This window comes from Manduca sexta, chromosome 7 (genome assembly GCF_014839805.1).
Source record: "Manduca sexta isolate Smith_Timp_Sample1 chromosome 7, JHU_Msex_v1.0, whole genome shotgun sequence".
Lineage (NCBI taxonomy): Eukaryota > Metazoa > Arthropoda > Insecta > Lepidoptera > Sphingidae > Manduca > Manduca sexta.
Window position 1 is genome coordinate 932,948 of NC_051121.1, and position 18,335 is coordinate 951,282.

General features: G+C 35.6%; 1 protein-coding gene across 2 annotated transcripts in view; it reads right to left on the minus strand.

The window, feature by feature from the left end:
• LOC115447412 (peptidyl-prolyl cis-trans isomerase D) overlaps positions 1-18,335 on the minus strand; it is a 56,442-nt gene that overhangs the window by 23,437 nt on the left and 14,670 nt on the right. The window lies entirely within an intron of this gene.

Below are 18,335 nucleotides of genomic sequence, written 5' to 3' on the forward strand. Positions count from 1 at the left end.
ATGTACTCTTATCGTTTTTGCATTAACATGTTTACCTACAATTTCGGCGATTTGCTCTGGGTGTATTCTTATAATTGTGTATGGTCCTATATACTTTGGTTCTAGTTTATTAGTCCTACTTGATTTAGCGACATGTTTGTATACCTTATCGCCTATTTTGAAAGTTGACGTTTCAGTATTCTGATTTCTCTTTTCTATTATCGCCTGTTTTTGCTCTGTTATTCTAGCATTAACTAATTTTTGGACATTTTCCATGATTTGTTTATGTTTATTGACATACTCCTGATAAAATTCTTTTGGGAAATGTAACTCTAGTGGATTTCTACTATTAGTATGTCCAAATAAAAGTTCGAAAGGGGTAAATCCTGTTGTAGAGTGTATTGTATTATTATAAGCAATTATAGCATATTTCATTAAGTTTGTGGTATCACTTTTATCTGTAAGTCTCTGTATCCTTATCATTTCAGCTAAGGTTGAATGTAATCTCTCAATGGGAGAATTAGAATTTGGATTATATGGTGTGGTAAAATGTATATATATGTTATGCATTGCACAAATCTCTGTGATGACTTCGTTATCAAACTTGGGATCTGAATCTGTCGTGATCTTAAGTGGAATACCTATCGTTGAAAAGATACCGAGTAATGCTTCGGCTATATGAATACTAGTAGCCGCTGTTAAGGGTATCGCTTGTGCGTACTTGGTAAAATTATCTATGATTGTAAGGAATGTTACACCACCGCTACTGTATAAATCCATATACATGTGTTCTAGGGGTTTGTGGGGTGTTTCGGTGAGTGCAAGTGGCAACTTAAGTGGGTTGCGTTCATATTTCGCTTTCAAGCATTTGTCGCACGTGTTAATGTATTTTTGAATAGTCAACAACATGTTTGGCCAATGATAATTTTTGTGAAGTTGTTTATGAGTTTCTTGTATACCACGATGAATTGTTTTACCTTCATGATACTTTTTAATTAAATCGGTCTGTTCAGTTACGTTTTCTACTAACGTTACTCTTGTGGTACACCTTATAAGTTTGGGTCCACGATTATCAAATACACTCTTTACAACTTTGCAAAATGTGGGGTATAATTCTTCATCATAAAAATAACAATGAAATGTTCTATCTGGTATAGTATGTTCCTTTAAGAATTTAATTATCTGACTTTCAGTGTTGTTAATAGGTATAAAGACATCTTTGATAATTATTTTTCCTTTGTTTCTGTTATCTACTCTGTATTCTGAACCAGGTGTTTTTCTAACATGAAACTGTTTTAATTGTCTGTCTATCGCATCTTGTATTTCTGGAATCTTATATGTTTCTACTATATCAGAGGTTGTTGGAATTATATCTGGCTCTTCCCGTGATCTATCTATCGATGGGGGACCTACATAAATCGTCGAGGTATCTAACAATGTTTCTATGTCTATACCATCTAAATCTATATCTGCTTCTCTCGAAGTTCCTGGTTGGGGATTAATATTATCTTGATTTTCGCTATCTAATATCATGTCTATTATTTCATCATCTCCTAATGGTACTGTATCTACTTCGTTGTTGTATACAATTTTTACGCGTGATAAAGCATCAGCGTTAGTATTTGTTTTTCCTTTTTTGTATTCTACATCGAAATCAAATTCAGCTAACTTGAGACGCCAGCGAGTTAATTTCGAGTTGGGGTCCTTAAGGGACATGATCCATGTAAGTGGTCTGTGGTCAGTATAAATTGTAAACTTCTTTCCGTACAAATATGGGCGAAAATATTTGGTTGCCCAAACTATTCCTAATAGTTCCTTTTCAATAGTTGAATACTTCTGTTCGGTCTCGGAAAGTGTACGCGAAGCGTATGCTACAGGTCTATCTGAGCCTACTTTTCCTTGGGATAGAACTGCTCCTAACGCTACGTCAGATGCATCAGTTGTCAAAATAAATTTCTGATCAAAATCTGGGTACTGTAATACTGGTGCATTAGTAAGTATTTCTTTGCATTTTTCGAATGAATTTACGAATTCTGGGGTTATTTCTATTCTTGCATTCTTCTTCAAACAACTAGTGAGTGGTTTCGTAAGCTTCGCAAAATCTTGAATAAATTTCCTATAGTATCCTACGAGTCCCAAAAATGACTTGATGTCTTTTTGCGTTCTGGGAAGTGGGAATCTTTGGACAGCTAATATTTTGTCTTCATTCGGCTTAAGGCCTTCATCTGTCAGTGTATGTCCTAAGAACTTAACTTGTTTTCGCAGAAATTCAGACTTGTCTAACTGTACTTTCAAATTGTGTATCTTAAACCTGTTGAACACTTGTCTACATTTTTCAATATGTTGTTGTAATGATGTAGAATATATGATTACATCATCTAGGTATGTGAGAACATTATCTAATCCTCGTAAAACTGAATCCATAAGCCTTTGGAAAGTGCTAGGGGCATTTTTTAATCCAAATGGCATTCTTAAAAATTCGTAGTGTCCTCTATCTGTAGTGAATGCGGTTTTTTCAATATCGACTGGGTCCATCTCTACTTGGTGGTATCCCGAGGCAAGATCTAAGGTTGTAAAATACTGAGCACGGCCTAATTTGTCTAATATATCGTTAATATTCGGCAAAGGGTACTTATCTTCTATAGTCTTATCGTTTAAACGCCTATAGTCAATAACAAGTCTCCACTTTTGTGTTCCTGAAGCGTCCATTTTCTTGGGTACTATGTGTACAGGACACGACCAGGGTGAATTGCTTTCTCTAATTATTTTCTGTTTTAATAACTCGTCAATTTGTTTTTGTATTTCTTGTTTTTGACGAGGTGCCTGCCTATAATTTCTTACAAAAATTGGTGTTTCATCAGTGAGTCTAAGTTTATGCTTTACTTGGTGGGTAAACGTTAATGGTATATTTTCACAATAAAATATGTCTCTATAGTTAAAACAAAGTCTATCTATTTCACGTCGTTCTTCCTCATTCATATGTTCTGTACGTAATCTATTTAAGTTACATCTCAATAAATGGTCTATTTTCTTGGCAGAACAATTATTATTAGTATATGAAATCTTTTCTACGGATGGTTCTTCCTTTAATGGCGTCATATGTAATTTGTAGTTATTTGGTAATCTAATTCTATTATCTGTTCTATTAATCACTGTTGTTGTAAACACTCCATCTTTAACTGCTACGTATGCTGCCGGAAATAAAAGTCCGTTTTTTGAGTGTTCTAGCACTTCATAGTCACCTTTATCTCTATTGCATAATAGCCTAACTGATTTTTCGCATTGGGGTTCAATAATAGTGTATGACTTCATGTCACCTTTTATTTGAATGTTGGTGGTATCTGTCCTAAGTGTCATTGTTTTCATATTTAGTTTGCAACCTAGTGGGACGAGTAAATCAACTCCTATTAGTCCGACAAAGTCTGGGTCAAAATCAAATAATAAAAATTTATGTATGTAATCTACATTAAATATAGGCGGGAGTTTTACATAAGCGACCTTATCGTGTTTTGTTATTCCATGGGCTGTTTTTATATAATGGGTCTCATGTTCTATGTGCGCGTCTGTTTTTATAATTGCGTCCGGTGCGATAAGGGATTGAGACGCTCCGGTATCCAATAAAAATCGACCGCCTAAATCCTCTATGAATATATATGGTAAACGGTTTTGGTATAATAAATTTAAATATACTATGTTTGATTTTCTAGTTCCAGAGGTTCGCAAAAATTTTCCTCTTTTATTTCATTCATATTTTCATACTCATTCATATTTTCATACGCATTCATATTTTCATTGTCGTCGATCTGATATTCTTGGCTATCTACTTCCTCTTGGTAATTTACTGGTACTTGAGGTGTGGGCCTATTAAACCTATTATTCTGGAAACCAGGCTGAAAGGTAGGCTTCTGAACGAATTGTCTGTTCATAGGTTGATTAGGGTTCAACTTATGTTGTACTACTGGGAATCTGTTATTATTTTGATACGATCTAAAGTTACTAGGGCCAGGTAGCACTGCGGGTTTGTTACTAGCTTGCTTTTGCTTTTCTACTGCATCACTAGACCTTCTATTTTTTAATTTTAACTCCTCCTGTCTAGCCAATACAATCGTTTGTTCAAGATTACTCGCATTTCGGATCCTTACATTTAATGCAATAAGGGGGTTAAGTTGATCTAGAAAAACGTTGATTGCTAATTTTTCATAGTAATCCCTTTTGCTTTGGTCTATGTTCACTAATGCATAAGTTAATTCTCGGACCTTTTCTGCAAATGTTTCTAAATCTGACCTTTTTACTAACTGCATTAATTCCTGGACTACCTGCACTTCGTCTCTGAACTCTCCAAATCTACGTACGAGTATTTCTTTTATTTCTAACCATGAATTAAAATTTGTACATTCTGACAAAGCCTCCGCGGCTTTCCCGGATAACTTATTTCTTATTAAGCATGCAATGCTAGGATGCTCTGCGTCTTCTAATAAGCTTAACGCGTTTTCTACGCTTTTGATGAAAAATGTAAGAGTTTTCTTATTTCCATCGTAGGTTGGTAATAAGTACGTTAATGTTCTAAATTCTATAATTAACTTCTTATCTATCTCTGACTTTACCGTTCCCTGTTCCTGAGTCATGATTATTTAATTTGTTCACTTTCTCAAATTAAAAACAACACACAACGATTTATAAAATAAAAATATGGAGCCTAGGATTTTCACTAGTCACACATACGAAATAATCAATTAATTTTCCTTATACTTTCACGATGTTAAGTGAATGGTATAGGATTCTCGGGGGTTAGCAGAATTACATGCACTTACCTCACGAGCATATTTTTCGATGTTAGATGAGTTTCCGCCTTTCCAGCAATCTTCCACGACGTCTAGGTTCGTGAATCGCGCCGCGGTTTACACGATTAAGGATTTTACTTGCACGCGAAACCGTTTCTTCAGACACGATCCTACCGACTGCGCCAGTTATATTTCGTTGTGGCGATTCGGGCTTTTTTAAAAAGTGTTTTATAAATGAGAACGTATATATTTGATTTTAAAATATATTAATACAAGTAAAATAAAAGCCCGGTGGACTCGACCGTCCACACCGAATACAGGCAGAGAACTGATTTACATTTATTGAAGCGTACAAACATTAACTCTTACCTCTAAACTTAATTATCTTGTTTGTTTCTTCTTATGTTTCAATTACGGCGACGTAACTAAAGCAAAGCAGAAATTGTTATTTACTTTACGCATATAATGTTTGTAACGCGCAAGTTTTGGCAGCAGTAGTTTTAAAATACCGCGCGCAGAGCTGGGGCTCGGCGTTTGTTGTTATACGCAATCCGCCGCGTCGCTAGCCTCACTGATTGGCCGAAGCCGCCCCGACGTGCGGGGCGCGCGTCGAATCGCGCGAGGCGTCGATCGACCGGGTTTCGCGAAGTTAGTCGACAACAATAACCGCTCTCGAGCACACGGACGCGCGAACGCCAACAATCCTCTTGTTATTATTCCATTTATTGTGATTGTGATTAAATGTTTAGAACACAAACAGGTGTTTCTATATGTGTTAATTATGTAAATAACCAACATTAACAACAAAGTATGTTTAATACAGCAATAATTAACATAAAAAAAAATATGAATCGATACTGCATCACTAATATGTAACGTTGTTCGCATCCAAAACTATAATAAAATTAACATAAGACAACATCGTATTCTTTCCTGCTAACATTTCCAATATAATGTCCTTGTACATTTGAAGTTATTTATTTCGCCAATAGATTTCAATGAACAGAAATAGACACTTGTAAATTATCAACATGTGCGCGAGTTTGGCGATTCTATTAATTATTAATCAAGTTTTTTTCATTTATAGCTGTGGGTCTGGTGTTGTTTTTAATAAATGGTCAGCAGAGATCGCTCGCCCGTGGCACAACCCATAAATAACTACTCGACAAAGGCTTTAAGATCAGCTGTCGGCAACCTTTTAGTAGGCAAGGTGGCACAATTAACTAAAGGCGGGCCATATAATATACAACATTAAACCTAGAAACGCTGCTTTAGATGCGCTTACTCTTAATTTAATACGTTTATTTTGATGTTTAAACCTTATTACAAAACAATCACAGGCCACAAACAGAACGTTGTGGCCCGCGAGACGCGTGTCGCCGACCGTTGCTTTAGATCATTGACTCCCAAAGTGGTCCAGGTGGACTCCCACGAGTCCACGGGAACCTCGACGGGGGTCGACGTCGGCGTGACCAAAAATGGGATTCACAATTCGTAAGCGGGAGTCCACGGAAATTTATGTGATTTTTATAGTAAAGGACTAAAATGTTGGCTTAACTACATCTATCAATATATGGTAAGCAGATAGTATTTTAAAATGCTCATGGACTGTTACATGTAAAAACTTACAAAATTTGAGAAATATGGTAGAAATTTAGCTGCAGGGGTCTACCGGAACCAGCAATATTTTCAAAGCGGGCTATGAGAAAAATATTATGGGAACCTCTGCTTTAGATTATATGGCGCTGAACTGCGCACGCATTGCGTCTCCTCGTACTAAGTTCCTGCACAAAAATTACGCCTAGCCGTTTCCAACCAAGATACAAGTTGCACCTAGAAAAATTTATGATGAGCTCTGTAACAACTGACATGTTAGACAATCTGTGTATTCTACCGCTTCTTCCAAGGAGAGTATTTTTTTTATTGCTTTGAATGACGAGACAAGCTTGCCATTCGCCTGATGGTAAGCAAAAGGACCGAAACAGTAGAAACAACATCCAACACCTTGAATTACAAAATATTGTTTGGTATTCCACTGCGTTCGCCATCCTGGGACATGAGATGTTCAGTCTCATTATGTCCAATAGTTACACTGGCTACAATGTCCTTCAAACCGGAACACAACAATGACTACACACTGCTGCTAGGCGGCAGAGACATTATTCCTCTGAAGAACTGATTAGTGTAGTGCCTGCCGCATCACTCGCCAACGCAGTGGAGTTCATGTATACTCGTGGATCCTATTCGCAGGAGCGCGGTGCGTTTTCATCGACCCTTCTTACCGCACACGTGCAAAGTTTAGAATGAACTGCCTGCTTTGCTACTCCTGCTGCTGAATTCTACTAACTATCATGCGGATCGCTTGCACGTGTGCCTACTAAGGCAATAAAAAAATCGAAATCACGCCTATAAAATATCGTATTTTCGGATGGTATAATTATTGCGAAAAAAATATGATTTATTGATGCAAGTCTAATAATAGTAGCGCTCCTTACCATGGATTGTTAGTTATCGATTTAGCAAACAAAAAAATCGATACGTCATAATCATTTAGACTATGTATTGTATACGGCTTCGCCCACCTGCTTTTCTCGAGACAAAAATCCAAAAAAATTTAAGCGATTATTTTCTGCAAACTAACTTGGACCATCAGACGGTAATAAATCTGCGAGAGTAGCGTAAAAACATTACCCAATGACCAACAGTCATGATTATGGGTAAGGTACCCATCAGCAAATATGGTGGTGATAAGATATCTGTATCCACTGGTCGCAATTATCGCTTTCACGTATAGGGAAAGGACGGACGTAGTTAGGTTTTCGAACACTTGAACGGTCAAATTTACACTAATGCTAAGAGGCGCGACTATCAAAAACCGTCCCGTAGAATTTGAATTTGGAATTCTGCATACCACAGCATAGCGCAGTACCCTCGTAAAACAAAGATATTTACTTCACAACGCCTTTACCTTGAGATGACGTACATCATGTTTAGTCGGAGTGCGTGCGGAGTGGGCCTCAACTTTGAGCTTTAATGTGGGTAGCATAAATAATTGTTTGTCGGCTCCAGTATCAGAAGAGGCTAAGGCTTTATTAAAAAATATTTCGGTTTCATCAAAAGTTAGCAGGCACGGGTAAAAGTGGACGTACGGATCGACATAGTCGTGAAATAACGACCAAGCTCCTTTGCTACATAGTATAAAACAAAGTCGCTTTCTCTGTCCCTGTGTTCCTTTGTATGCTTAAATCCTTAAAACAACGCAACGGATTTTGATGCGGTTTTTTTTAATAGATAGAGTGCTTCAAGAGGAAGGTTTATATGTATAATAACATCCATTAAATAGTGGAGAAATACTGTTATTTTGTTATGTTATACCCGTGCGAAGCCAGAGCGGGCCGCTATGTTTTTATAAACAACGTTCACAGTTTTTCTGTAGTGTATTTAGTATCAGCATTGCAAACGTGCGAATCCGGGGCGGGTCGCTAGTAAATAATAAAAAAAACGCAATAGCGACCAAGCTCCTTAAATAATAAAAAAAAAACGCCTTTAATCTTAAATAGGAACAAAAACGACTTTATGTCGATGTCACAAACCAAACGGGCTTGACAACTGCCGGCCATTATAGTCACAAGGCCCAAGCCATAGGCGTGTAATAATGACCTCACCCAGCTATCTTACTGCCCACGCCGCATATCTTTTGTTATGTAAGGTCCGGACTATGCCGCATTATCGCGACTGACACCCGCCGTCGAAACGCGGTCATTAGATATACGTTGACTGTTGGGCTCAATTCGCTTAATAAATGGACGATTAGGCGGTTTCGTTATCAAAGACAGTTCGACAAGCGATAGGCCGGACAATTTTTTTATGTAACTAAAATATTATAAACACTTAAATGCGCTGCAAATGTGGCGCTATGCAAAACTGTTGTATTTCTTGACCATAGATCACAGTCTGATTCTATGTAAGATGCGATGTATAAATAAGTGTATTAAAATTCCGTACCTCAAATGTAGCCCTCTGAGGACACTTAAAGCCAAAGAGTCGACATTTGTATCAAATACTTTTCATAACGGTCGGTTTCGGCAATGAAAAAATCTAACTTAAGTCAACGCGATCAAATGATATGATATTTATGTCGCATATTTTCAAACGTATGGGTTACTTCACATTAACCAAATTATACGTATTTGAATTATTTAAAAAAAAGTCTATAATTGTAGAGATTGAGGTGTTGTTGTAGCTGTTGACAGCTAAAATTTTAAAAAGTTGTATATTTAAAAAATGTAGGTAGATATTGTAACTTTGACTTTACGGATGAACAACACCTCAGTTTCCCCCGTGACCATGAAGGCTGCAAAGTCTTCGAAACGTCGGGACAAAATAATAATATACCGCGATAAAATCCGTTAAAAAGTTTTTATTTCAATGTCTAATATTCGCATAAACATAAGAAATCATTATAATTGTAAATTGTAAATAAAATATAAAATACATAGCACCCCGGAAAAAGTCCTAAAACAATCAGTACCTACATCAACTAAAACGTCCTTTAAAAGATACGAGTATACAACAGGCAACAGCGCTTGCGCCGAAATGTTTCATGAACAATACATACACTATAGATGTTTGATGTACATACGTACGATTTCGCATATAAGAGGTCCACGAAACAAGAACTTAAACTACCAGCCATTAACTCTCAAACGGTGTGAAATGTCAGAAGGCCCCTGCACTGGGACTATTCCAATTCAAATAATCCTAGTGATTCTCATCAAACCGAATTTTTGTAATAAAATTTAATTTTACTAATCAAATATGCAAAATAGGTGGTGTGTATGTCACCGGCAATATTTATAATCCGATATTATAAACAGTGCCTAGGCAACGTATAGAAGGAAGGTGCGCCAAAACAATGTATAAAATATTATTGTCCATTATACACTTATCCTAGACAACGAATAAAACTACGAATTACTATAACATTGTATGTCCTCCAGCACTATGTAAAGTAAATATATTTTGGCCTATGTTTATCAATGTATTTTACGAATTAGGCTTCCTCTTTGGACTTTCTAAAATGTATGTCATTCAAATGGTCAAATTTGTTAAGGTGCAACCGTGTATATCCGCGAAACGAGCGCGCGCCGGAAATAAACGTATTTTAAGCATAAAATTATTTTTACATACATTACAGATCGCTTATTCGATATTGTATAAAATGGCTAAGCAAAGTATGAATCAAATAAAATTCCACACAGTGCCTGGTAGCCCCGGGCACTACATAGGTATTGCCTAGCCATTGTATTGAATGCCGGTTTGTACAGATTGCCGGTGACATATCGATAATCACAAAACGGATATCAAATATTTCCAGATAGTCATAAATTTATTTTATTCTAGTTTATTTTTATTTTATTACAGATTGAATTTAAAAATGCTTGCAAGATTTAAATAGATTTTTTTTCTTTTTTATTACTTTGTATGCCGAGACGAGCTTGCCATTTGCCTGATGGTAAGCAATACGACCACACATAAACAGTAGAAACACCATCCAACACCTTGTATTACGAAGTATTTTTTGGTATTTCACTGCGCTCGCCATCCTGAGACATGAGAAGATAAGTCTCATTATGTTCAGTAGTTACACTGGCTACAATATCCTTCAAACCGGAACACAACAGTGACTACACACTGCTACTTGGCAGCAGAAACAGACATTGCGGTGGTACCTACCCAGGCGGACTCTCACATAATATGAGAGACCTAGCAAAGTAAGTAGTTTATATAATTTATTTAAGTATTGTGAGATAAACTGCAACGTTCGTAAAATAAAATAGATAATGATTTATAAATAGCAATATCCACAAGGCTGTTGCATATTAAACTAAATATATATTTATAAGGCCACCTATCCACAGGGGTCCCAGGATATGAATATTTTATATTCGGTTTCGCCTTGGCATTCCTTTCATCACACGGCAGCAGGTTTAATAATCTTTTAACCTGACCCCTTTATCAATTATAATAATAATAATAATTCTTTAATTTCTACAGCAAGTGAAACATACACGGAAGATGACAACATAGTAAATGTACACAAAATAAATTGACATAGGTGTTTATGCGCTACGGTATCCAAATAAAGATTTAACTTGTGTTATGGATACCGTTGCTCACATCTTACAAGATTGAACGAAAGAAGGGTACAATCAGAGGAACTCGGGAAGATTTGAGAATAAGCGAACAAAAGTTATTCTCCTGATGTCAACTGTCAGGTACACATTATCAAATAATCCGCAGTATCTCCCACCGCGTCACTTCATACTTCAGTCCATATTTCAATGATTTTTCGATTTCCTACCTAGTGCGGTCGACACAAGTCACTTTTTCATGCATGTTGCAAATGTGATATGGCTTTCTGGAATTTCTTTACCAGGAAAATGTTATAAAACAGCACAAAAATTTTGGCCTACATTACGAAAATCGGCACGCGATTTCATTATATTATATATATAACGTTTATTTAGTACTAGATTTTGTTCGCGGTTTGTTGTTGTTTTTGCTCGCTTTATATTCTCCCGGGATATAAGCCTAAAGCACTTAGGAGTAATGTAGTTTCCTATTAGTGAAAAAGGAATCAAAATCGGTTTAATAATTACTGAGATTAGCACGATCAAACAAACAAACTCTTCAGCTTTATATAGTAGTACAGATTATATGCTTCACATGAATTCAATGAGTCGATTTAGCGTGATACGCCAACGAACATTTAAACAAACAGGTAAACGGACAAACAATACATTCAAAAATAGCTTTTCAACTTTACATTACTTATTCCTCGCGTCTCTCAATTAATAATATTGAATGCACAACACAGAAAGTCAATGGTGTAATATTCCATGTACAAACTCGGAAAGTCCATAGTTTCATTATATGCATAGCAATTAACTATATATAGTTACAAATATCTATAAAAATTTATGAATATTTAAAATATAATATAGAGAATAGATTATAATATATTATCTAATACACCGAAGTTTAAATAGTCGTAATAACTTAATGAGCCCATCTATATAACATTTTATGTTTTAATTTAATAATACAAATCTATCTATCTATACTATTATATAAAGCTGAAGAGTTTGTTTGTTGAACGCGCTAATCTTAGGAACTAGTGGTTAGAATTAAAAAAATATTTTAGTATTGGATAGCCCATTGATCGAGAATGACTATAGGCTATATATCATCACGCTATGACCAATGAGAGTGGAGCAGTTATGAAAAATGTTGCAGAATCGGAGAAATTTATTACTTTTGAGAGCTTCCTATACAACAAACATCACGCTTCATCCAATAGGAGCGCAGCATCAATGGAAAATGTATCAAAAACGGGTAAATCCTTTAGTCTCGGCACCACCTAACCCACCACCTGGTAGAGAATACCTTCGGCATTAAGTCCGCCATTATACTCTGTATATAAAGTTTAATAAATAAACAATTTTTATTTCATTTGAAAATGTTTCCGTTGCGTGCGCTGCGTAAATGTTTAAAGTTACGCTGTTATCATGTATGACGGAATTGTTCCTCTTAAAAAGTTCAAAAATATCACTACATAGTATAAAACAAAGTCGCTTTCTCTGTCCCTATGTATGCTTAAAACTTTAAAACTACGCAACGGATTTTAATGCGTTTTTTTTTAATAGATAGAGTGATTCAAGAGGAAGGTTTATATGTATAATAATAACATCTATTAAATAGTCTATATATCTATCAGCATTGCACCCGTGCGAAGCCGGGGCGGGTCGCTAGTATATTATAAAACAAAGTCCCCGCCGCATCTGTCTGCCTATCTGAATGCGATAACCTCAAAATCTACCCAACGGGTTTCGTTGAAATTTGGTATGGAGATAATATAATATATAGAGTGCAGTTTCCATATTATACAACTATATTATCATATCTAAAGAAGTCAAACAACATTTATTATGTTATTTATATTCTATAGATAATATAATAGTATTTAAATGTTATTAATTTGTCTTCTTAATGTGAAAAATATCCTTTTTAAATTATATTTTTTTACTCCACATATAATTTTTGTAAGTGTATTACTTGACAGTACCACCAGTGATTTTGAACAAGATTAATCTAATAACCTCATCACGGTATTAAGTCAAATAATATGGGTGTTGCATTCCGAAAAACTGCGAAAAATGCATAGTGCATAGCTTAGACTACGTAGTTTGTGGTCTGCACACAACTATGACAACATATCTTAGATATACGAGTCGAGCTGAACTTTCTACATTTTCGACCAGCAACCCCTATAATCCACATGTATTCTAGATTTTTACATGATTATAATTTATGTTCTATTTTACGCCTACGATGCGCTTGTCCGATTTTTTTTTATACAAGCACGAGAAAGTGACCCCACTGTACCTGATGGTAAGTGGAGTGGGGTCCAATAGGATGTCGACGTACAAGAAATAATTACCCCTCGACAGTCGACACAATTATGCCGGCCTGTTGGACCCAGATATCAACATTACACAGGCTGATCCCGTAAGGCGACACTTACGTCGGCCACTATGGCGGGTTTTAACACCTTGTGTACGGCGCTATCCAGGCGGATATAAAATATATCCTATCACCTGATTTGTTAATCCCTCAATACGCCAATACTCAGGAAAAAATGCCGACCACAATGAGGCGTTGTATCCCTTGCTTTTATCTAAAAATATACCGAGAGACCTTTCTCAAAGCCGGAATCAACATCTATATATATAAAAATGAATCCCTACTTCCCTTGGTCACGCTATCACGCGTGAATGGCTGGATCGATTTCACTATTTTTTTTATTGTTGTGTTTGTTATTATCGGGCGAAGGTTCATATGAAAGAAAAAATTCAAAAAATCACGCGAAAAATTAGAAAAATTAAGAAAACTTAACGAAAATATTAATTTTATATAGCTGTCAATTGTTTGAAATAACTGTCAGCGATTGACAGAATGCGCGCTGCAAATTCATAGTTAAGACGGGACAACGTCTGTCGGGTCAGTTCAGTTTGTTTAATTATAAGTATTGTTTAATTTTATTATATATTAGACCGTAATTGGAATCGCGGACAGATTCGGCTAAATTAATTTACGCAAACATTTACACACAACACACGATACATATATATGTTTTCGAATATTATAAACTCTTTGCGGTGGGGGTACAAAACAAGAAAAACTATCAATATATATAAAAAAGAAGAAATGGATTGTCATTAATGAGAAAAAGTATTACGGAATCGGATACTAGAAAAGGGCTCCCGGGAGCAAGTATTATAAAGGACAAGAAATTGGGATGAGTTAATAAATTTATCTATTTGTATGTATGTTTAAAGACCACACAGGATCGAGAAGTCCGCACGTTGGCCGAGATAAAAAAATTATTATGTATTAACATCTTTACATAACAAGTATATTTTCCCACATCGTCATTATACTACATACACAGTTTTACGAAGACACACTGAGAAAGAACTTATACTCACGCACTCATCAATCACCATCAACGTATCTGTAATTTATCGCTGGTTTTCGAGGCTTTATTAATTTTTTATGCTGTTTTTATTGCCCGCAAAAAAGGTTTTGATTTTGCATATGACCGATGTAGACCTGATATGCTTGATAAGTTTTCATTACTGCCGTTTATTATTGGACTTGCTATATCCCTAGCATTCACCATGATAGACATAAAATTGGTTTTCACGTAACAGTTTCTGGATTTTTGTTGTGTCTTTTTCATAATATAGTTTCATGTTCACTCTTATATTTAAAATATACTGAACTTATGGTGCAGCCAGTTGTTTATTGTTATGTATTAATATGTTCATGCTGTGACAGCCTGTAATTAAAACAGCACTGCAGCAATTACTTACTGAATTGTTTAAGGTGTATGTTTTGTTGGCGGTTCAAATAAATAAATAAATATTATCCGGCATTATGTATAATAATAAATGAATGTTACAATGGCGATGGGTCCATATAACCCGATTGCTGCCGGCTTCCCATCATGTAGAATCTTATTATTATTAGAACGATTTGCAGACTGCTTTCATGCACGTTTATTTATTTATTTATTTATTATACACAGGAACATCATCAGTTTACACATACAATTAATATTAGTTCAGTTTTCTTAGTATAGTATTGTTCTTATGTGCTTACCAAATAAAGATGTGCCAACATTCACAAATACACTTATTACGAACAGACATAATAGTATGACACTGAAAAATTACTGCTTATGTAATCAAGGTAATATGGTTAACAAATTTAAACATTAATATAAACTATAAAAGAAACAACATATATAAGTAATTCACGTTATGAATACCTATAAGCTGTGTCGGGTTCCCTCTGCAAATTTCACGCTTCGCCACTGCAGATTGCATTTATGCATATTAGCAGTACTTATGTCCTATAGGTAGGTCACTCACTGGTGATCTCTCATATGTGAGAGTCCGCCTGGGTAGGTACCACCGCAATGTCTATTTCTGCCGGCAAGCAACAGTGTAACTACTGGACATAATGAGACTTAACATCTCACGTCTCAGGATGGCGAGCGCGGTGGAATACCAAACAATACTTTGTAATTCAAGGTGTTGGATGGTGTTTCTACTGTTTATGGGCGGTCGTATCACTTACCACCATGCGAATAAGCTCGTCTCGTCATTCAAAGCAATAAAAAAAGTATGTTGTGTCGGATTCCCTTACGGAAAATTCCACCTTTCGCCACTAGAATGTTATTATTATTGTCGTGAGTAATTCTTGTTTGTGTGGTCTCTAATGACCTCTTGTAATGACATTGTTAGCCAACAGGTTAAGTTTAGAGGACGCTCTAAATTAAAAAGACTTTACAAGAAAAGTTCACTCTTTTTTTTTTAATAACTCAATGTGATTAAAAAGACTGCAAGAAAAGTTCATTATGTATTTTTTAATCACTCAACGTTTTTAGATTAATTGCGTAAAATATTATGCGAGTAGTTATGAGTTTGAACTTTGAGATAGCACGCTGTTCTAGTCGACCGCCGTGAGGTCTCTACTAACACCCCTTTTTGAAAATTCCCCTCCGATCGCACTGCATTTTCCAAGGTATTGAAACCTTTGAAACACTAAATGTAATACAGAGCAGACGCACACTACCAGTGTGACGTTAGTAATTAAATTCAATATCACATTACGTTGCTGTGTCATTTGAAAAATATACCTAACGTAATGTAAACAAATGCTACTTATATTTGAATTATTTTATTTGGTACTTATTATTAACGCCAAATAAAATACATGTCGATACGGACATCATAATTTATGGCATCTTTAATCATCACCTTTATTAAAATGAGTTAGAATGTGAATTTTCACAAACAAGTAAATAGGTACTCTATTGTCATTCCAATCGTTGTCCCCAAAATTATTTTTCCAAACATTCCATATCCTAATTGCCATTAAAAACAAACACCATAACGTACGGAGTTTACAACTTAACAAATAAATACTCCTTGCACAACATAATATAAACCGCTCTTAATGAAGAGACACAACGATATCCTTGAAGGTCTCCACCAGGTGTGCAACACGATGGCATCTAGCAACTCTCGAGGTCTATTTCAAAATAAACAATATATCGCACTATGACGGCAATGAATAGCTCCATCTCCGACAAACGAATCATTGAAAAATATAGTAGATAAATATATTTTAGACTAGGTGTTGTTCACGTGAAAAGCCGTTCCCGCTACCAAAGTCGTTAAAACACTGTATGAAGCCGGTACCATCTACATGAAATTGAGATTCAAAAACTCCCTTATATCGCGGGATGGAATGTAGCCTATATGTTAATCAAGGACATGGGCTACCCATGTGCCAAATTTCATCCAAATCCTTTGAGTTGTTTCTGCGTCCACGTCTCACAAACATACAAACATCCAAACATTTTCACAAACATTGACATTTATCATATTATACTAACAAGGAAGTTTAAATACGTAAAAATCAAGATTGATACTTTAACGTAGCTGAGTAAAATTGTTATAAACGTTCAGTGCATAATAACTATAAATTGTCCCCGTCCTCAAGTAAGCCGGTATGCCTAACGTTGTAACTACATATAGGACTATCAATCCTCAAAATTTTATATTTGCTAAAATACTATGGGATCTTGGATCATCTTGTTTAAATCACCTTTAGAACTAACTCCTCTGAATATGATAAATACTAAAAAAAACACTTTCCAAGACTGCTGGCAACAAAAATATTTAAATAGAACAAAACACTGATTGTTTATAATGTCAACAATACTAATGATAAAAATTATTATGCATTTTCACGTCAAACAGGTCGCGCGACATCAAAATTATGCATAGTTAGTCTCATGTTGTATATCTAATTGGAATCTTAATAATATTATTATATTTGCACATATGTGCACACGATAATATGAAAGGATAGTTGTCACGAATTTTTTAATTTATTGTTTACGTAAGGTCATGTTACCAAAGGCTAAATATAAAGAGGTTGATCATAAATATATATTATGGTCGGCTTATAAAACTAATAGAATATAGACGAATTTTAAAAGATTCTTGCACCTTTATATTCACGACGTGACGTCATCGAATTTACAATACGGGCGCGCGAGAGAGATAACGAAATGTCCTGAATGTCATTTTTTCCTTATACCGATTGAAATTTTAATTGGTGAGTAATTACTCAAAGGTTTTTTTTTCCCTGGAATTTCCCTTTTTTCCCTGGAATTTGGAATTTAAATGCTTGCTTAAACAGCATATTCTGGTGTATTCATTACTTATAATCCATAGCCAGATTCGTGCACGAATTATTCGCTAAGTTATTCGCCAACAGTCCAAATAAGGAATTGCGTCGATAAAAAATTAATTAAATAAGCAAAGGTAGAAACCTTTTTTGCATAGATATCTAATCAAAACTCGGCCTACGACAAACAAAACCGGTTTTATTTCACAGAACACGTCCGTCCACTTTATTTATTGCACCTTTGAAACTCTCAGATGATTTAAGATACGATCTCACTAAACATTAAACAGATTGATTTATAGGCCATATTCTGTTCCAAAGCGCCGTGGAATAGATTGGGGCATTTCGGATGGCTTAGAAGATTTGGACTGTGCCAATGATATCTGTCTTTTGAGCCATACATGTGCAAGCAAAGCTCAATGACCTAAAGGCAAAGGCGGCAAAATTGAGATTAAAAAGAATACTCGGAAGACAAAAGAGATGAGAACAAACGGGACAAACATAACACCGTTGCTGATTTTCACAGAGGTGGTGGAATGAGTACACAACTTTACATACCTCGGTAGCGTCGTATCCGAAATGGGTGGTGCGGAGGAGGATATCATCTCACGGATTGCCAAGGCACGAGCAACCTTTGCACAATTACGGCCCGTATGAAACTCAAATAAACTGACCCGAAGAGTTAAACTCAAGATATTTGGGATTAACGTAAAGACAGTGCTATTATACGAATGCGAAACGTGG